This window comes from Tyto alba, unplaced genomic scaffold, assembly GCF_018691265.1.
Source record: "Tyto alba isolate M040663 unplaced genomic scaffold, T.alba_DEE_v4.0 Super-Scaffold_27, whole genome shotgun sequence".
NCBI classification, from domain to species: Eukaryota; Metazoa; Chordata; class Aves; order Strigiformes; family Tytonidae; genus Tyto; species Tyto alba.
Window position 1 is genome coordinate 33,131,876 of NW_024881301.1, and position 22,396 is coordinate 33,154,271.

Here is a 22,396-nt window from a genome sequence, read left to right on the forward strand (position 1 = left end):
CCTGCCACATGAGCTTATGCAAGATTCTAGCTAAGGTATTTAATTTTATTTATTTATTTATTTATTTTAAAGTTGATTTGAGCTTTTTAAACCTGATTCCTGCACAATTCCCCTGTAACATCAGTGGCTCACCCTTCTCTGCCCTGGTGCAAGTAAGTAGAATGATTTAGGTAGCTCAACTTGCTAATTAAGATTGTGATTAGGTTTATAGTGACCAGATCTGTTTGGAAATGTTTCATTAGCATATGGTTAATTTCCTATATACATTTTTCCAGGAAAAAAAAAATAAATTGACATTACCTAAAAGTCATGTTTTAAAGTGGGGAAGAAAAACCCTGAAATAGCAAAATCCCCCATAAAAAAAAAAAAAAAAAACAAAACAAAACACAGATGTAACAGTGAGAAGGAATATTTACTGACATACCCTTCTCATTGGCCAGTCTTTTTTTATCTCCTCTTTCATGCTTTCTTTTATTTTATTTTTTTAAGAACAACACATGTAGTGATTTCTATGCCTTTTTCAGATCATCTGGAAAAGTGTTTTTTTCCTCTTTGTTTACAGAGAGCAGGGCCTCCATTCAAATTCATATCTTTGCACAACTTATTTATATCTAGAAAATGCATATTGTACCACATCTCTTAATAGATAGACTTTTTCATGTCAATTCAAAGGGAAGTTTGCGGTCTTTCCTTACTGAAACCCCAACGGGAAAAATCTTTTCTTTATATACAATTGTAACAGTTGCAGCAACAACAGCGGTGAAGATGTGCATTCATCCAAACTCCACCTCTAAAACTCTAAGATTTCTGTTGTTCAGAAGCCTCACAAAATGTTCTTGTGTTTGGCCTAATCTGTGGAGACCATCTCTGTGGATAAAAAACAATCTTGTCTTGAAATCCAGTGGGTACCACAACAACAAAGCATAAACAAACAAAAATAATTGAAAATAGAGTAAAGAGAGGAAAAAATATAAACTTCTAGAGATAACTCTGGCATTACACAGGAGGAGTTTTCACATGGAATAGATCTACACAGTGAAACAGAGATTGCTTTTTTTAGCTACTTCCTCCCCTTCTCAGGTTGAATATTCTTCCTGGAAAAAAACCTCTTCCTACTCTTTTTCTGCACTGAAGAATTTTATGTTATCTAAGTAGTATTTAATTCAAAAGTGGGGCAGTCCTATATATATCAATCTGACAATATATATAATGCACATATGCTCAAAATATGCATATACAGTTTTCTTATAGTCTCAGCAAGTATAAACCATAAATTGATTTGGGTTGGAAGGGACCCGTCTAGGTCCAACCACCCTGACATGGGCAGGAACACCTTCCACTAGCCCAGGTTGCTCAAAACCCCGACCAACCTGGCCTTGAACTTTTCCGGGCAGGGGGCAGCCACAAACTCTCCGGGCAACCTCTGTCAGTGCCTCACCACCCTTACAGTAAAAAATTTCTTCCTTACATCTAATCTAAATCTACCTTCTTTTAGTTTAAAACCATTAACCCTTCTCCTATCCCTATACTCCCTGATAAAGTGTCCCTCCCTACCTTCCCTGTAGCCCCCTTCAAGTACTGGAAGGTCGCTATAAAGTCTCCCCGAAGCCTTCTCTTCTCCAGGCTCAACAACACCAACTCTCTCAGCCTGGCCTCGTAGAGGAGGTACTCCAGACGCCTGATCATCTTCATGGCCTCCTCTGGACCTGCTTGAGTAGGTCCACATCCTTCTTATATTGGGGGCCCCACAACTGGACAGAGTACTTCAGGTGGGGTCTCATGAGAGCAGAGGGGGAGAATCCTCGACCTGCTGATCACATTTCTCTTGATGTAACCCAGGACATAGTTGGCTTTCTGGGCTGTGAACTCACATTGTTGGCTCACAGTCAGTTTTCCATCCACTAATACCCCCAAGTCCTTCTCTGCAGAGCTGGTCTCAATCCATTCATTGACCAGTCTGTATTTGTGCTTTGGATTGACCTGACCCATGTGCAGGACTTTGCACTTGGTCTTATTGAATTTCATGATCGCACGGACCCAGTTGTCAAGCCTGTCAAGGTCCCTTTGGATGTCATCTCTTCCCTCCAGAGTGTTGACTGCACCACACAGCTTGGTGTCATTGGTGAACTTGCTGAGGGTGCACTCAATCCCACTGTCCACATTGCCAGCAAAGATATTAAACAGCGCTCGTTCCAACACTGACCCCTGAGGAACACCACTTGTCACTGCTTTCAACTTGGACATCAAGTCGTTGATCGCAACTCTCTGAGCGCGACCATCAAGTCAATTACTTATCCATTGAATGGTCCATGCATCAAATCCATATCGTCAATTTAGAGACAAGGATGTCATGCAGGACAATGTTGAAAACTTTCCACAACTCCAGGTAGATGACATCAGTTGCTCTTCCCTTATCCACCAGCATTGTAACCCCATTGTAGAAGGCTACGAAATTTATCAGGCACAATTTGCCCTTCGTGAAGCCATGTTAACTATTACAAATCACCTCCTTATTTTCCATTTGCTTTAGCATATTCTCCAGGAGGAGTAATATAGGCTAAGAACAAAATACATATCAGATACTCAGATTGTATAACAAATATTACTCCACTGAAGACAATGTGAGACAAGATGGGGTCTGCTTTCTCAGAGAGTTCAATAGGAACAGAATTTAGAAGTAGTGAGGGGATTCACTACAGCAGTTATTATGACTACCTCTTGATCATGGACATTGTGCACAATATTACATAACTCTTAATATTTTCCCTTGTTAAAAAAAAAAAAAAAAAAAAATAGCCAAAACCCAAAACCAAACCCAACCATACACACACCCCCTAACTCCCAAACAACAACAAAACCAGGAACGCATTTTTCGTTCCAAACTTGTTTAGAAGCACCTGAAGTTTCATTAATTACTAAAGTCCTTCTCTCTGTAAAGTCATTGTATGGTATCCTTATTTGAGGAAGATGTTACACCATCTCCATTTCATGAAATGGCTTGTGAACTTAAGTTCTTTCATCTTCTGCAGTGGAAATCTTAAACAGCAGTGGTGGAAAGTACAGCAACAACTAACCTGGGGTACTCACATACACTCTTTCTCAGGCTTGTAAAGGTATTTACAGAGGTAAACTGGGACAGGGGGCTTAAAAGCTTTCTTTGTCTTGTTCAGAAAGATGAGAAAATTGCTCAGAGTGCAAGTTTGACTTGGAAGTCAGTTCTATGTGATAGAACACAGTAGCCATAACTTTATACAGTTACTGAATCAGCCAATGTACATAACTGACACTATAAAGTTCAGGACCAATACTGTTTACCTCTTATTCTGCCTAATCAGGACTAATACTTTTTACCTGTCATTCTGCCTAATATGAATATACCCGAACATATTTTTAAGCCATGATTCAAATAATACTTTAAGAATGGTCACAGATATATCATGGTAAATTTTATTTTGTACATTCCCAAAATGCTTTAGAAATGCCATCAGTTACTAAAATGCAGTTCCATTTAGTCATGCATCTGGGTTGATTATAGTTAATATTTCATTAGAAGTCAGATTATTTATATAAAATTTTAGTTTTATTAGAAATAATGTGCATCAAATAAAAAATTTCACTACTGTTTTTGTGAATGTTTGTATATTTCTTAATGATCTGGATATGACTTGTATTCCATGAAAGATATGTGAGGTCAACTCCTTTGCATATTAAAACATAAGAAAGATGGTATATCACATAATAAATCAACATTAATGTAGCAGTAAAATATCATTTTACCAATACACCTCCAATTCTCCAAAATATAAGCACTGAATCTAGCACTCTTCATAGCCATTTCTTTGAGTAACCAAGAAGACTTGAAAAGAAGTCCCTCCAAAACCAGAGATAAGAATTTCTTTCTGTAATATTTCTCCAGGTTTTCCAGAAAATCAATTCAAAGTTATTCTTTTGTTTCAGTCCAAATGAAAGAAACACCCTGTTTTTGTAAAAAAGACTTGGACACTCTCATATTTCCTTCTCTCCTTGTTTTTTTCTTTAGTCCACTATTTAAAATTGTGCATGCAGAATCAATCCATCTTAAAAAGCAAGAAAAATTTTAATTGTGCAAAAAATTTCCAAGTTAGCTACAAAAACATTTAGTGTTTTTACTTCCCTTTTGTGATCACTTCTCCTTAAATTCTCCTTTGCACTGCTATATATTTTATATTTCACCTATGTATTGATTATGGTTATTTTTTTTCTAGACATAGGTGGTACAGAGCTCAGATAAATTTAAATTAAAACCAGTCTAGTGATTCAGCTGATGGATTGTAAAAGTTTGAGTAGGTAAAAATGCCCCTACTTATGTCACATTTACATGTGATATTATTTTTCATTTCGGGCAACAAACATCATATTCAATAGCTATTACAATAAAAGCTAATAATTTAATTCCTTAAAATACAATAGGGTAAGCACTAACAGATAACACCCATAAAAACTTTAAGTCAATGAAACTATTGAAACTTTATTTAGAGTGTCACCCACAAAAGTCTAATTTTTAAAATGCAAGGATCAAGTCTAATGAATCTGTATTTAAACAGAATATAAACAGAAAAGCATATAAAAAGCATATAAAAGCATATAAACAGAAAAGGTATGTTACAGGTGTTCAGACACTCACAATTCACAACTCAGTCAAAGGATTTCCAGTCAACAACAGATTATGGTACTTGAATTCATATATTTTCATTGTGAAGTTTATGCTTACAAATTTAAACTAAGAATTTTCCCAGAATGAAGATGGCAACACTTCTTTTGCTAGCCTATATTTTCATGGATTAAATCAGTTAATTATTGAGATCTACCTTCCCAACACATGTAATTTTTCATGTTTTCATGCATACTTTGTCAATTTTGTATTCTACATGCAATAAAAGGGCATGCTTAGGAAAACGGCAAATATCTTTTACGAAACGGCATCTTGATACCCTTCTAAGTTAGATATTTACTCATTTGACAGAGGCAATGGTAGAAAAACAAACATCACCCTCACAAAAGATGGTACAGTGATTACACATCAAGAGCTGTGATTAGATATCAGGTATTCTGTTGCTCAGTATTTTGCTCTAAGCCAACAGAGTCCCTCCTTTCACTCTCTATGATCCACTACATTTTTAGTATAATGCAATCAACCCAAAGTACTCATACAATTAGAGACTTTTAACTTCATTATTACCGATGGAATTTGGATTAATTAATAATTCCCAAAAGAACACTTAGCATAATCTACATTTTGACAATAGAGCATGAAAATTAAAAGAACAAATGTATGTGCATTTCCAGCTGTCTTTGAATTATGACAGTGACATTAATAATTTTTTATATTCATTGCTCAGCATTTATTTGAACTGCTCATAGAGCATGATAAACATAATTAAAATTAATGAAACCTAAAGAATACACAGAGGAACAGATGTATTGTCAATTGTATTTGCCACTTAAAGGGAACTCTGAAGTTTGAGGTTTGCATTTGATATTTGATTTATGGGATAGTTCACTGGTGTATGATTAATTGATACAAGTTATCTTTCTTATTTTACTGCTACTGAAATACCAGTAAGAGGTTACCAAAATTAAAGTAATTATTTATGAAACAATCTTGTGGTAACTTTTGCATGTTACTCCAAATTAGTTCTTGTAGTGATGGAACATATAAAACTTTAATATCTTACAATTAAATTCTCCTGACTATTCTGACAATATTGTGGTGTCAGTTCTAGTTAAAAGCAGATAAGTTGGCAAATATCTAATACATGTTAATTTTAGCTATATGTTTATTATGTGGTCTGTATCTAACATCAAGTTTTGGTTCCTGGGTCAAGTATTTCAAAGGTCTTTTTCTCAATTACATTCTGTAACTTCAGTAAATTCTTCTTTGGATACAAGCTTTGAAACCCAAGCTTAGAATAATAAGCCTGTGGATTTAAGCTTGTGCCTTGCCCATAATCAGGAAGTAGAAGACTGTTTTCTGAAAGTTTGCAGCACAATACTATTTCCTCAGGCTGTAAAATGTATCACAGGGCTTTGACTTCACTTGAATTAATCCTTTCCAAGGACAGGCTCATCAGGTGCTATGGAAACCTCATACTGTTTACAGGCAAGGCTTATACTTACAGAAAATGTTAGTTGCAAATAATGCATCATAAGGTTTAAACAGATTTATGCGGTAGAGCTATGCCAAATCACTCCAGCTAAGGGTATAGCTGGAATTAATCACTGGAGGCAAGGAATCAGGACTTTCTGGTGTTTACCAGGCCTAAACTTGACAGTTCTAATCCTGTCCCTTGAACTTTTGCTATATAGCTCCCTACTGTCTGGAGACCTAAAACACATCTTAACAAACATAAGAAATATATGGCTGATGTTAAATGGTTTATCTTTCTCCTCTGTTTTAATTATATTGTCCTTAACTGATATTAGAGAAATGAACACAGATTAACAGGGTACTATTGAGCATCTAGCCCATAAAGTGTTTAATTGTATATGCTTCTGCACAAAGCAAGTCCAGGTAAGTCTTCATTTTGTATGGACAGTTATGGCTACTCATGGATATCTCAGGGGGTGTGGCCCTTTTATCCCACATCAACAGCTTTAACTATGATTTTTTCCTCATTTACATCTTTTGTTGCAACTGCAAAGAGTTAATGATGGTGCAATAAATAAAAAGACAGCATATTCACAACTTTAACTGCCAACAGAGACTTTTAAAATAACATGTATTGAATAGGTTTCATGTTGTTTTCCCCTCTTAACTGCCTGCATACTTCTGGTTTCTTTGAATAAAATAATAAAAGAAAAATAAAACTTTTTTTTTTTCCCCTCAGCTGCCCTCAGAAACAAAGCATCATACTAGAAGGGTTGTATATCACATGTGTTTCCTTGCCGATAAAACCCACCAAAATGTAGTATACAATATTATTTCACAATTAGAGATTATATGCTCACCCCCCCAACCCTGTTCATTGGTAGTGGAGGACACTGATACATGCCATCTAGTCCACTTCCCAGTTTTCTGGGATGAACACTTGCTTCTTAGCTCCCCTTAGCCTGTGATTCGAATACATCACACTGAGCCTAACTCATGACCTGCCTGAGCCAGGCCAGCCCTGCATGATTACAAGCCAACATGTTTTTTTCTATCTCTACCACAACACTACATATTAGAAACTGAAAATAAAATGCAGAATATCTCCACTGGGCACTTTGAAAGTCTAGCTGACCTGGAGATAGTTACAAGAGGCTTAAAGTATCCAAAACTTCTATTTGACATTAATTTGGATTTGATTCATATACTGCTTATGAAGAATAGAGACAGAATCATTGTAGTACTGTTTAGAAAGATACTTATATACAAATGTACATATATATATATATAAACAACTAACCACTGACAAGCAATGCTTTAGAAAACAGAAAACAAGGAAACAAACAAGGAATTATATCTCTACCTCAGAGTCTTGTTTTTTATCTCCCATTTTTCAAAGTTCTCATCTGGGATGTCCTTTTCAGACTTTCTATCTCTCAGCATATGTGTATGGCAGAATTTTACATAGCTGTTGAAAAAAAAAATTATGAAGTCAGAAAAAGTAGTTCCAGAAATAATCCACAAGTGGCTCCAAAAAAAGATCATCTTCCCATTTAGGAAGTGAATACATTAAGAATCATTTAAACTATGGCTTATTATTAAATTCAACCTTCATCTAAAGGGTTTGATTACTCTCATTGGCAACTTTTGAAATTACAATACTATGTACAAAATTACATTTGCAGAGGACTTGCTCTTTTAATTTTGCATACTTCCTTCCCCAAAGCTGAGTGAAAATCAAATATGTTTTTCACCCACATTCTGCAATTTTGTCATGAATATGCAGCAACAGTGTACATAGGTAAATTCAGAAGCTATACACTTAACCTTCTAAAATTTGTCTCACAATTACAGGCAAGTAACATATTGAGTGACATCAACACTATTCTTCTGCACTGCTAGCTGCCGTTGCTTTCTTGAACTGCCACAGATTTATCACATCATACTGTATGAGAAACAGACTTACTCATATTGAATGATGTTTCAAAACCAGCTAACATGCAGTCCCTATAAGATCTCTGATGTTCATGGCAAGTATTGTTCTTAACATGAATGGAAATGTAAGTATACAGCTCATAATTTAAATTGACTTTGCACCAATATGTCCTGCAGATTTAATAAAGAGATCACCACAGTTCAGATCTATGAATAAATGGAGCTAATTTCTGTGAATCTACAGTTCCATGTAATTCACTTAGTGCTTGAGATTTTACTTGGCCTTGACTTAAACTGTCAATTATTGTTTTGCTCAGTTACCCACTGTAAAGGACTCTCTTCATTTTGCTACCAGAGCTTTCATAAATAATGCCATGATGTTTTTTCCTAATGAATGGTGAAATTGTGCGATTCTAGATTTCAGTGAAATTGAAATTATCTTCTGGAAGCTGCTTTGCCTCATTTTCTCAAACCATTGAAGAGACTAATCACTCTATCTTATTAATTGTATACCTCCACAAATGATTTTATAAGCCCTCACATTGACAAGCTTGCCTTTCAAACTGGTTTCCCTACAGTACTAACTGTACTAAACAACATCATCTGTTTAACGCCTACCTGAAATCCTATTATTCTGAGAACAGCTCACAATTGATTTATAGTTGCTGCTGGAAAAACAAAGCAAAACAAAAATCTTAACAAAAAAAAAAAAAAGCACTGAAAGGCTTCTAGATTCATAAATATCTAACAAACTTTAAAAGAAAAAAAAAAATAGAACGTTAGCATTGTTTCTCAAGAGGTTTTGAAATAAAAAGTGATACCAGAGAGAAGTGGGGGGAGGGAGAGGAGAAAGGCAAAAAGAGAAAGAAAACTTCAGCAGATGAAACTTGAGACAATGTCCTCCTTCTTGACCTGAGGTTCTGTGATCCTTTATTTGTTTTTAAATGTTTTGTCAGAACCAATACTACTGTGCTTGTTAGAATTGCATTTCATTCATTAGTGATTTAGATATTGTGCCAAAATGCCAAGCTACACATAGACAGCAGCATACAGACAGTACTTCTCTTGACAAAGTGGTCACAGATAGATGCTTTTCCTGATGTTTTACTGTCAATCAATATAATGAATGAGCTAACCATAAATGGTTTCTGGAGCATGCTTGAATACATATAAAGCCACTTAATTACACAAGTATAGAGAGGACTCTCAGTACTGAATTAGGTCATTCATTTGTCTTGTTTTTAAAAGAACTGTGGGGAAAAAAAAAAAAAAAAAAAAAGTAATTTCATTGCCTAGGGATGCAGAGATGCTTCAAACAGAAACAGAATACCTGCTGTTATGTGTGTGTGTATAAATTAGGAGCGATCTGCTCTGAAGATGTTACTTCTTGAGCTACTAAGAAAAAGCCTAACTGCTGCCAGAGGCAAGGTATTACTCACAACAGAGCTGAACATGGGATTCAGTGCTTCGCTAAGCTAATTCCCTGTAATGCTTCATCCTATACAAACTACCTCTCAGAACTTACACCACAAAATATGTGGTTTCTTTGCATATCTTAAACTCCATGCAGCAGGAGAGCGACCAGCAATTTTTGTGATGCGCAGAGTAGAAAAAGTTTTTAATGAAAAAATATACTACTGTGACCAAGACACTAAATATTTCTGTGGTGTTTATGTCAAAGTAGCACTAGTTGTTAAGTTTCATGGAACCCTTATGAGATACATGAAAGGTTTGCTTTTTAAGAAACATGGACACTTTTGTTTGAAACAACTAGTACCACTGTATAAAAGCAAAAAAATATATGTTCAATGAGGAAAGGTACTATAAACTGGTGAAATTATATTCAACTGACAATGTTGAGAAAATTTTATTTGCAATATGTTAACTGAGCAGATATTTTAAGAATACTGTTTTTCCCATCAGTCCTTCCCCCAATTTAGTCAGGATTTTTCTTAAGAACCATAGATAAATTCAGTTTGGAAGGGACTTTAGGAGGTTGTTAGTCTAGTGTTCTCCTCCAAGTCAGCTACAAGATCCGATCAGATTGCTCAGATCCTCTCTTAGTTCAATTTACATCCATAGTTTCTCATCCTAACACTCTCTACCTCTGTAAAGAGCTTGGCTTCATCCTCTTGATAATCACCTCATGGGTACTGGAAAGCTGTCAACAGGTGAAACCCCACCAAATCCATCTCTTTCCTAGGATTAACATGCCCAAATCGTTTGGCTTCTCCTCACAGACCATGTGCTCCAGCTCACGACCATCCTGGGGGCTCATCTCTGAACTCACCTCAGTTTACAATTGTACTAAGTGAGGGCACCAAAACTGGGTGCAGATTGTAGTCTAAGAAGTGCTGAGCAGAGGGATATGATCCCTTCCTGTGATCTCCTGGCTACGCAGCTGTTCATACAGCCCAGGATGCTGTTGGCCATCTTTACTGCCAGGGCACGCCGCTGGCACATGTGCAGCTTGCTGTCTGCCATGACGCTCAGGGTCTTTTCTGCAGAGCTGCTCCCCAGCAAGCTCCTTGCCAGGCTGTATCATTGCAGAGGATCTTCCTTCCCTGGTGTGGGGCTGAATGTTTGTCCCACAAAGTGGAATTGCATGGTGTTCCTGTTGGCCCATTCCTCCAGCTTCTCTGGTTCCCTCTTAATGGCAGCTCTGTCCTTGAGCATATTAGCTGGTCCCTCCAGTTTGATGTTATCTAGGCACCTGATAAGATCGTAATCTGCTGTCTCCTCTGGGTTGTTAAGAAAGATGTGAAACAGAACAGATCCCAGGATAAATCTTAGAAATCCTTGTCATACGTTACTTGTTACTGGCCTCCAGGCAGTGTATGATCCATAACCCTCTGAGACCAACCATCCAACCATTTCTTTTACCTATCTACTTGTTCACTCATTCAGATAATAATATTTTAACTTAGATACAAAAATATTGTGGGAGACAGAGTCTAAAGCCTTGTTTCTTTTGAGGTAAATTATGTTCTCTCCACTTGCTGACAAATCTAGCCTCTTTGTCATATAAAGTAATCAGGCTGGTTGAGCATGATTTACCCTTGTCAAATCCATGTTGACCACATCCAGTCACCTTCTCTTTAATGTTGCTAAAATGGTGCTTAAAAAAGACTTGCTGCATCGTTTTCCCAGTGGCAGAAATGAGCTTGTCTATTCTGTAGCTCCCCAGATCATCCTTTTGGCTTTTTGTGAAGATGGATGGGACATTTCCTTTTCTCTTATCATTCCTGACCTTCTGCAATCTCTCTGGTATTTCAGAGATGATTGAGAATAGTCTTACGATGGCATAAGACAGCTCTGTTGGCACCCTTGCATCCAACTCACTTGGTTTTACAAACTAGCATGAGTAGAGCTCTCTCAGGTAATCCTTTTCTCAGGCCCTGTTCAGCTGATAGTTGGTCTTATCATAAAGCTTCAAGCAATCTGTAGTGCAGTACTGTGAGTTCCCTCTCTAACTTTTATTTCTTATAGACACACCGTGGTTCATCATTGTAATTCTACTGCCACAGCATACCATGGAATTTGTAGGCTGGCTAAAAGATATAGGTCTGTATTGGGTTTGTGTGACAAAATTGGTAGCAGTGTGGATACAGGGGTAGCTTCTGTGAGAAGATGCCAGAAGCTTCTCCCATGTCTGAATGTCTGATAGAGCCAGTGCCATCCAGCTCCAAGATGGACTCATTACTGGCCAAATCTGAGCCCATCAGCAGTAGTGATAATACTTCTGGGATAACATATTTAAGAAGGGGAGAAAGTTGCTGCACAATGGCATCTTCAGCCAGAGAGAGGAGTGAGAATATGTGAGAGCAACAACTCTTCAGACACCCAGGTCAGGGAAGCAGGAGGGGGAGGAGGTGCTCCAGGCACCAGAGCAGAGATTCCCTTGCAGCCCGTGGTGGAGACCACGGTGAGGCAGGCTGTTCCCTGCAGCCCACAGAGGTTAATGGTGGAGCAGATCTCCACCTGCAGCCTGGGGAGGACCCCACACCAAAGCAGGTGGATGTGCCTGAAGGAGGCTGTGACACATGGGAAGCCTGCACTGGAGCAGGCTCCTGGAAGGACCTGTGGAGAGAGGAGCCCACACTGGAGCAGGTTTGCTGGCAGGGCTTCTGACCCCGCAGGGGGCCCACACTGGAACGGTCTGTTCCTGAGGGACTGCACCCTGTGGAAGGGACCCACACAGGAGCAGTTAATGAAGAGCTGCAGGCCATGGGAAAGACTCATGTTGGAGAAGTTTGTGGAGGACTGTCCCCTGTGAGAGGGACCCCATGCTGAAGCAGGGGAAGAGTGTGAGGCATCCTCCCCCTGAGGAGGAAGGAGCAGCAGAGACAACGTGTGGTGAACTGACCACAACCCCCATTCCCTGTCCCTTGGGCTGCTGAGTGGGAGAAGGTAGGGAAATCGGGAGCAAAGCTGAGCCCAGAAGAAGGGAGGGATGGGGGGAAGGTGTTTTAAGATTTGGTTTTATTTCTCATGTATTCCTACTCTGAATTGATTGGTACGTGACAGTAATTGCTGAGTGATCTCCCTGTTCTTATCTTCACACACCAGCCTTTCACATATTTTTCTTCCCCTATCCAGTTAAGGAATGGGAGTGATAGAAGAGCTTGGTAGACACCTGGCATCCAGCCAAGGTCATCCCACCACAAGGGCATCAAACTGAAATTCAAAAACTGTTACAGAGGTTTTTTACCTATTGAATTTTGATTTATAGGTCAAAAAATGAGACCTCTGCAAGGAGAAATGGATGGCGTAATTATGCAGGTTTTAGTCAAACATGAAAAGAAAAATCAACAAAACCTTCAAAATCTGTCTGCATGTTGGGATTTTTTTTCAAGAAAAAGTGCGATTTTCTGTGACAAACCAATACTTCTGAAAAGAAAATAACTGTTTAAGAGTCAAAATCTGACTGGACACAGTCCTGGGTAATCTGCTCTAGCTGACCCTGCTTGAACAGAAAAGCAGTGCTAGACTAAGTATCTTCAGAGGTCTTTTTCAATATCAGTGATTCTGTGAGTCGATGAATCTACTTTCTACTTTGAAGCAACTTCCGTGGAAACAATCCATTAAATTCTACTTGCACCAGTCTATCACCATCAGCCAAAGAAGTATGTCAATATATTTTGTTTCGGGCATCTAGACTCCATGTTCTTTAAAGAAAAAACAGGAATGACTAGAAACATTTCGACTACAGACTATAACACCAATGATACTTAAGCATAAAACTATGACAGCAAGAAAAAACAGCATATATATCACAGGCTTTGGAGCCCTGTTATGTCCATATGTAAAGTTCAAGATTTGGTTTACAACCTTAAACTACCTCCCAAAGTGTTCTAACAGATTTGAAGGGATTTTTCTCATAAATTGGCTGCGGAGAAATCAAGAAATTTAAAAAAAACATACAGAATTTTCCTTCAAGAATGATTATGTTGTCTCTAAACAATCTTACTTAGAAAAGACATTCTTGCAACTGTTGTTAGCAGAAGAAGAGGACAGGACTTTCCTGTATCATTTCAAGCATTCCGGTGTGAAGCAAGACCCAGTGATCAAGCAAGTTCAACCAGTAGCAGGTGAACTAGTTATGAAAGATGTGATGAACGATCAGGAATCTAGATGAAAAATTTTGCCTTAGTCAGGCTGTCAACAGAATTTAAAAATTTTCACATAAACCCCTTTTTATAAGCAGTAAAATACTTTTTTTTTTTTTTTTTTTTTTTTTTTTAATTTGCATCATCAGGTCATGACAGTGATAAAATTGATCAGTCCTTACAAGATGTATGCTCCAACAATAAACCTGGAATGTGACTAAGCATTAATCATTTCACAGTAGAATATATGTTGTTCTTTAACTAACAGCTTTTTTCCCAATTTTATGATACATTGCAGTGTGCAACATTATTACAGTAGTGGACCTGAGAGACAAAAAGAATGAGTATAAATGAATGAGTAGATATTATGATTATTAAAACCTCAAAAGCTGGTTTATATTTAGTTAATCCATACATTTTTAATTATTTAAATGCCACAGGACATAAAGTATATTATAAAATATAATAACTTAGAAAGCAACTCAGAAAGAGTCATAATTTAAGCAATTCCTATTTTGTGGAGAAAGGAAACTAAATGCTCAGCAAAAATAATATGAGCATGCAGAATGGCTAAGAGAAAACTGCTTAAGAAAGTTGGTCTTTTTTAAATCTGATAATATTCACAGAAGAAGTTTAACTTTATTGAAGAGTGAGTGAATCTGTGTGGATGTGTGTGTGTGTACGTGAGAGAGGAATATTGACTAAAATAATCACTACCTTGGGAAAGACATTTGATTAATTAGCACACAAGCAATTAAAATAAATAGTCTAAAGTATTTAATATTTTTGACTTAAGAGCTTGTGTTTGATTAGACTGTCATGGAAACCGTCATATGTGATCTGATTAGAATTTAACAATGACTTGCTTTAAGAATACATAGTCTCTATACGATAACAAAATCATAGCCCCAGAGGAGACAATTAGAGATAATTATCTCATTTTTTGATGAGAGTGAATTGAATTATTAGGCTTTAAGTCTTCCAGAAAAAAACGTCATGACTACTTCATTCTAAATTCATACAGCTAACATTATTATTACTGGCATCCAGTCTTACACTGATTACTCTAAGAGAATGACTGACTGCCAAAGTTAATTTCTAGAGGTCCTACTAAATAAGAGCCTTGAAGTTTGGTTCATTTTGTGTTGCCACCTACACAAAATGTAAATATTTGACCATTTGCCCCTCCATTACACACCTATTACAGACAAAATGTTCTCTCATAACTAGATTATCTACTAAGCATAGTACTAGCTCTGGGGTCAGTGAGTGACACAAGAGGCATTAAAGTGTAAATGGATACTGAAAGAAGAGCAGACCGCCTGCAGTCAGTCATCCCACTACACAAAAGGTCTTCCAAAACCTGAGCAAAGCACTTTGAGCTTGCTCCTGATGCTCTTCTTTAGTGGTGGAAGGCTAAATGGGGAGGGAGACTAAGGACATTGTATTTTTCCATGTTCATAAATGGCACCCTAAGGAGGGATTAGACAGCTATTCCTCCAGCACTGAAGCCTTTGCTATGGTGGTAGCACCAGTGACCCCACCAGGGGCCAATTAAAGCCTAATCTGTTAGCTGGACAGGCTCCAGTCTGGCGTAACCAAGAAAGAAGTACATACTGTAGAAGTAAAGCGCACCTAATCTCAGTAGAGAAGAGCACGGTCTCCTTAATGGCACAGCTGTGCTCCCCTAAGGACAGTTGCCCATCTACTGCAGTTATCCAGGGTGTAAGAAAAGGGGAAAAAGAGTCTTAGAAGGTGATAGGATGAATTCCTTCAAACTAGTATATATCTATTGACAGATTTCAAGTACTAAAGAACACTTCTGTGCCATATTCTGTAAAGGTGGGTGCTATCACCTATTAAGTAGGGAAAAAATAAAGCCACAGGGTGAATGAACACCAGCACAATCAACGGGGCCTAATGTTCAAAGCACAGGGCATGTTGTTCAGCAGCAAAAACAAAAAACAAAACAGGACTCCATGGACTTGAATATTTTCCAGGAAACCAATTTTTCCTGTGAAGTTTGTTGCCTTACAGTCAACACCACTTCAAACAAGAGATGTCTGAGAAACTCAAAATTGGGCAAGTTCTGTCACTGGTCTGTTGGATGAACAAGTAAATTTTTTAATGTTCTTCCTTAGCTTCACATCTCACAGTACTGGCAAAATGATGCCTGCCCTCTGTTTTGAGCATATTGAGTCCAGTAGAGAGCTACATTACTCAAGTTTCTAGTATTTGAAGAATTTCTTGTATCAATGGATGTCCTTACCTCTATTTTTATAGAGTTCCATTTTAATGTATACATTTCTCTCTTCATTGCCTGGGTGATCCTGATTTATAAGCACTGTAGGTCAACTATAAAAAAAATTTTGGGTTTTGGATATCTCTCTGAAAATTAAATGGCTGTTTTGAGGAGTAAAAATTGGCATAGAACAGAGAAAAAAGTGGAGCACATATAAATAATTGCATCCTTGTAGCTATAGAAAAATGATGATGAGGGTTATCAAAGCTAGATATGACTTTTATTCCCTCTGCTTCTGGCAATTTCTGGAAACCAGAAAGCTTTCCTGTAGTTACAGCTGAAAACTCAAAGACATATATATAGTTATCATACTGTTTCCATACTGAGATGTTCCAAAGCTAAGAATGTTTTTATGGAACTGAAATTTTAGAATTAAAACTAAGAAAAATAATTCCTTTACACTGAAGGGAATCTTAAAGAAACATAACAGGTATTGACAATTAATAAATGAGGCAGTTGAGGCAGTTTGAACACATCTTATCCTTATCTGCATGTGTAGATGGCACAATAAACCAACAATTCTGATTGTGAAATGTCTCAAAATAAAAAATTATTATGTTGTTACATTTGATTAGAACAGAAGGCACACAATGATCATTTCAATATCATGCTGAGCCAGTAGGATATTATCTGAGACTTTTTGACCTTCTTAAATGTTTCACAATTCCTCCAATAATTTCCTCTAAAATTTTTACTGGCTTTATTCTTACCTTCTATTAGGTAATTCTAATCAAAAGCTAAATTAAAACACTGAGTCCAAGAAGCTTCTAACATATTTTAAACATTACTTTAGTGAAAACATTAAAGCCAGAATATGTACAATGATCTTCCACCACCCTTTGTTTTCCATGTTATTATGAAAATGAATAATACATTATCTCAGATGACTTGGAAAATATATTTACCAGAAGTTCATATTTTAAACTATTATATTCCTTGTTATGAATTATTGCTCTATTAATTGTAGTTTTCCTTCTTTAATGTTGAACTGCAGGCATATTCTGGGGCATAAACCTTATTAAATGCAACTGAGAGTGCTCAGATTCATTTACTTGTCTTGCTGCTGTACTAAGCCAGTTAGTTTCTCAACAGTGATTTTACGTCTGAATTTCCCACACATGGCAGAAAAGCTGGGAATAGGTAAGGAAGTGGTCCATTCCCACTTTTGCTCTCCATTCCATACGGTCTTTGTGGCTAGCAAGGGAAAAAGAAGAGGAAAAAACACTATTTCAGTGGTCTAAGCATTTCGCCTGGGAAACTCCCTTTAATTCCTGCTCTCTCCTCTAAGAACACTAATAAATGCAGTATATAAAACAAAGTCTTGTGACCTGCATTGCTGTGGCTCAGTTATTGTCCTCTGAGAGGAGAAATAGAAAATTCACCAGAATTCATTTTACTACATTTAGATGGAGTTACATAAACTAGATACAGAGATACCAATGAACATTTTAATAATGAATTATTGAAAAACTACCTCAGCCTAACCTGATCAGATGCCATTATGAATCAAATACCTTTATGACCCCAGAAAGCACACCAAAAGTTTAGGTGCTGTTGCATTCTTTGGGTATATTACACTAATTGATGACAAACTTGTGTTACTAGCTCAAAAACTTTTGATGGTTGAATTTCATATATGGTGTTTCTAGACAAAATTGGTATCACCTCTTGGCACCAAATGATTTCACACCATATCAGGTATTTCTCATTTTCTTGCAATGATTTGAAACTGAAACAGAATTTTAAAGGCAGCATGCTACATTTAACCAAAAATTAAAACAAAAATAAATATGTACCATGTCTATCTGGACCAAACTATTACTGCTACATGGATTAGCACAGATTTAGAATTAATAATCCTGGAATCACAACATGAGGAAAAATATTGATAAGTATTAAAAGAAAGTATAAGCAAGCTGTACTTTCTCTGTGCAAAAGCTAATGGATCTGTGATGTTCCTTATACTATCTGGGTGAGCAACCTGTTGAATGTAAAGTTTATTTTCCTGTTTACACAAAACAGTAAGAAAGGGTTTGGAGGAAATCAGATGCAAACACATTACGTTGCAAAATAGAAAATAACACAGCAAGAAATTAAACAAAGAAAAGCAAGAAGATAGATAAACCTGATAAATTATATAAGCTGCAGCAGTAAAACACTGCAGACAGATCATGTTCCTGAACATATTCTCTCTTTGAAGTTAATAGGATTGTGTGAAAAAGCGTAATTTACACTTGTGCTAATTAAATGGATTTAGTTGTCTTATTAAACATAGAATGAATAATCAAACTCAAATTCCATGTGTTTTACTGTGAAAATTTAACAAAAACATCTATAAAAAACTTTTAGGAAAATATAAAAACATCTATAAAGATGTCTTGCCTTGTGTCTGCAGATATTAATGTGATTCCATTTTAGCAGCATTTGGTCCACTTATTTTTCACATCAGTCGTATATTTTTATCTTCTCTGGGAAAAAGATTCTCACATTTCACTACAAAAGAGAGCAGAAAATTGGAAAAAAAAATTAATATCCCTTAAAAATGGTTTCACTGTATAAAAAAAAAAAAAAGCAGCCTAGCATGTGTTTCACATCCTGCCATGTTCCATATAAATTGCCCAAAATGAAGCATGAGCTTCTCTGAATGAGGTGGAAGGAATGTGGAGGCATGGGACACTTTATGCATATTTGGAAGCAACATCATTAAAAGAAAATACTCTGGGAATTGTCTATAAAAAAGAAAAAAGCTACAAAAAGTAGGCCTTTTCCTTCAGAGAAGGTCCAGCATTCACAGAGTCTGTAGGAATCTGTCCCTTTGTGTACACAGAATAGATGAGCTAACCTACTTCTCTGCTGGCAGTGAGAATCACACTTGCTCCATATTGTATATCAAAAAACACACAAACATGTGTGGGCCATACTGAAGATGAAAAACATCCAACCTTGAAAGGAAACAGAAGTAATTAGTTTATTAAAAATAATTATGCATATTAATTATACTGCTGTAACTGGCATCCATCTTTCAAGTTTGAGGGAGGCTTTTACAATCTCAGTGAAATCTATCAACTTGGGATTTGTGGGGTTTGGTTTCACACTGTGTATAACTCACCCTTTTCATTTGGCAAGTTTAAAGAGAACAGAATCGTTTTTTTTCTTAGTAGCACAGACAAGTGTAATCTGTACTTCCCTGAACAGTCTCCAATTCAGCTGAATAAAAGGAAGGTTCATTGCCAGTGGGGAAGAATCAGGGAATACACTCAAATTGGCACAGCCTCCACAGCCTTACTGTATAGTTCTTCCTACTGAAGAACTTTCCATCCTTTCTAGGGATGCTAAATCAGCCAGATACCTGATTTGCATCACACACACAGTCAGCATCAGTTTACACTGAAACCAGCCCATGGGCTTTGTGGTTACAAAGCCACTGAAGAAGTTGTTTGTTTTCAACCTCATGAGAGTCGACTTTGTGAAGAACAAATAAAGTAATTAAAAATGTTTTTATTCATTTACAGATAAAGGTAAAAAAAAAAAAGACAGCTTTAAATCCTGATTTTGTTTCCCTGAAATAAGAAGAGTTAAAGAACAAACTTGATTCAGAGCAGAATCTAAACCTAATTTTCACTACTGAATCAAATAGGTCCTCACAGAGGAGGTCATAACTGTTCTAATATCAATAATTCCTTATTCTGTTTTTCACAGAGATTTATAAACATGACCAAGAAGGAAATAATCTTGCACCTACACAGATCCTCATTAAGATCTTTGAAATAGTCAGAATTATACTTCCATACAAGAGATGAAAAAAACACTTGTGAAAATGCTCAGTGAAATTTTCTTAACCTAGTTTGGGTTCTTATTTTTCCAGATTAACATTTGGTTCTGCAAAACAATGTTTCTCCTTTCCTCTGCTCTGTAATTACAGTTCTGTACTCAGTTCTGCAACACGACACCAATTCATCGTATTGTATGCATCTTCGTTGGGGAGGTTGCTGAAACTAAATGTTATCTCCTGCCTGTAGATGGAGACAGGTCCACAAAGGTAATTCAGGTATGAAGAAGACTAAGTGCTCTACATCAGGAGCCACTCTCTTCCCATTGGCTAGAGAGAGAACCTACAGTAACTGCACACCTAACTAAGGCACTTCAGCTGTGGGGGGTTGATGCAGACTGCCTGTTTACATACTTAAAATAAAAGGCCCACTTCCCTACATTAAAAAAATTATACTGCACTTAAATTTCTTGTAGTGAATATTTTTCAAGTTCGAATGATAACTTGAGATACATGTTTTGGTGTGCTAAATTTAGGTAAGAAAACAAACAGGGCTGTGGAAAATGTAAAGGAGAAAATGCTAACAAGACGAAGCCTCATTAGCTTCTTTTGTTTCTCCAAATCTGCAGTGAAAAGTTTCATCTTTTGTACAAGCTATCACTATTCTTATCAACAACTCAACATTTAAGCAACCAAAATTGAAAGCAGCTAAACTTCAGTTCTGTTTTATTTGCCTTCATACAACTTATACTGAGCTCAATTTGATACAAACAAATTTGACTTTGCCATTTTATGAAGCAAAACTGAGCCTCTATACCTTCAATTACCCCTTTACCTGTAACATGGCTTCACAAGACATCAAAACTACAGCAAAACGCAATTTCCTCTGAACAGCAGCCTATGAAAGAAGAAAAGGATTTGATTAGGGGAGGCAAAGAGATGAGGTGTCAGTTCCCATTTTGAAATGACTTATCAGGAGACACCACTTGAGGAGAGAGATTGAACAAGCATATTTCAGTTCTAACAGGTTTACTCCCTGCGATGACACTAAGCAATAATTATAACATATTGTAAGTGATCCAGGGAGGGACTGTATAAATAATAAAAAAAAAAAAAAAAAAAAAAAATTAAAAGGGGCAAGAGCTAACGCCTCCTTCAGGGATTGCAATTTGTGTTAGTACAGGGTTATAAAGAAATATATTATTTTCTCCTTACCTTCCTAACTGATTTGTTATGTAGATGAGACACCTGAAAATTAAACACTGCACAAACAGGATTAGATCATGCCAGGTTTACTTCACAAATTCCCCTCCTTTGCTTTGCTTTAGTTTTATCATTAAAAAAGCATGTTATGTTATCAGCTTTCTTTTGCCACTTCACGGTACAGCTTGTATAGTGACAGATGTGCCACTTTGGCAAGCTGCAAACATTGCTCAGCACTGTCATCACCAAGACCTATTTCAAGAAGTTTGTAACATATCTTGGAATTATAAAACTTTGCTGTATAAAGGAGTCAGTCTCAAACACAGAATGAAAAGGAAATGAAAACTAACAAGCACAACAACTATAGAACACAACATACTAATTTTTTTCTTCAAGCTTTCAGAGCCACATGGTATAGAATTGAATGGATAATAGTTTTCTCTGGTGCCACTGGGGGAGGTGGTAGAGATATCGGGAGCAGAGCTGAGCGCAGGAAGAAGGGAGGGGTGGGGGGAAGGTGTTCGCAAGATTTGGCAGTGCTTCTCACTGTCCTACTCTGTTATGTGGAGTTAGTGTCTGTAATAAATATATGTTCTTTTTTTTTCTTCCCCTAATGAGTCTGCCTTTTGCTCGTGCCCATAAAGGGTGATATTTTCCCCATCCCAGTCCTATCTCGAACCCCAAGCCTGGCTCTCTGTCCCTTCTTACTGCCGGAGGAGAAGGGGGAGAGAGTGGCTGCGTGGTGGTAGGCTGCCGACCAGGCTCAAACCACAACAGCTTTCAAAACATTTCTTTGTTTCCTCTACTGGCAATGAAATCAAATCCTTCTGATCCAGAGAGAAACACCCCACCAGCAATTTTCTCTTAAACTCCTGTGCTGTATTCCTGTACTTGCTATAGGCTAAACATTCACTTGTATAAAAATGTGATACTTGTCACTAGCAAGTAACCCGACAACTGGGTTAGACAGTCAGGTTTCTTCCCCCTTTCTCCTTCCTGCTAAGAACAGTGCCACTTTCAGCTGTAATTTAGAGGGGAACACAATGACCAATTTAGCTCATGGTTGGAATTAATAATTTAAATATTAAATATGCACAACTTTTTCAGTGAAAAACAGCTAAAAATTTCTTCAGTGTAATCTTATAAAATAGGATAATCCTGGAGATTTTTGTGCCCACTCATGTGTCTAATTTTGATTCATATGTCTCATTTTGTGCTTTTGAACAGTCACCTGCAATTCAAATATCAGCCACTTTACTGTGGTACTTTGCAATTTCTCTGTTATGCATAGGCAAAGCAACCCAAATGATGGGTTTACTCACACTTAAAAGTACTTTACTCGATCAAACAACTAGTGAACAGTGCACTGTAAGCTATCACTCCATCGGTAATTAATATTTCAGCTAAAACCTTTTAGAACAGTAGCAGCATTATGGATGATTATACTGCAT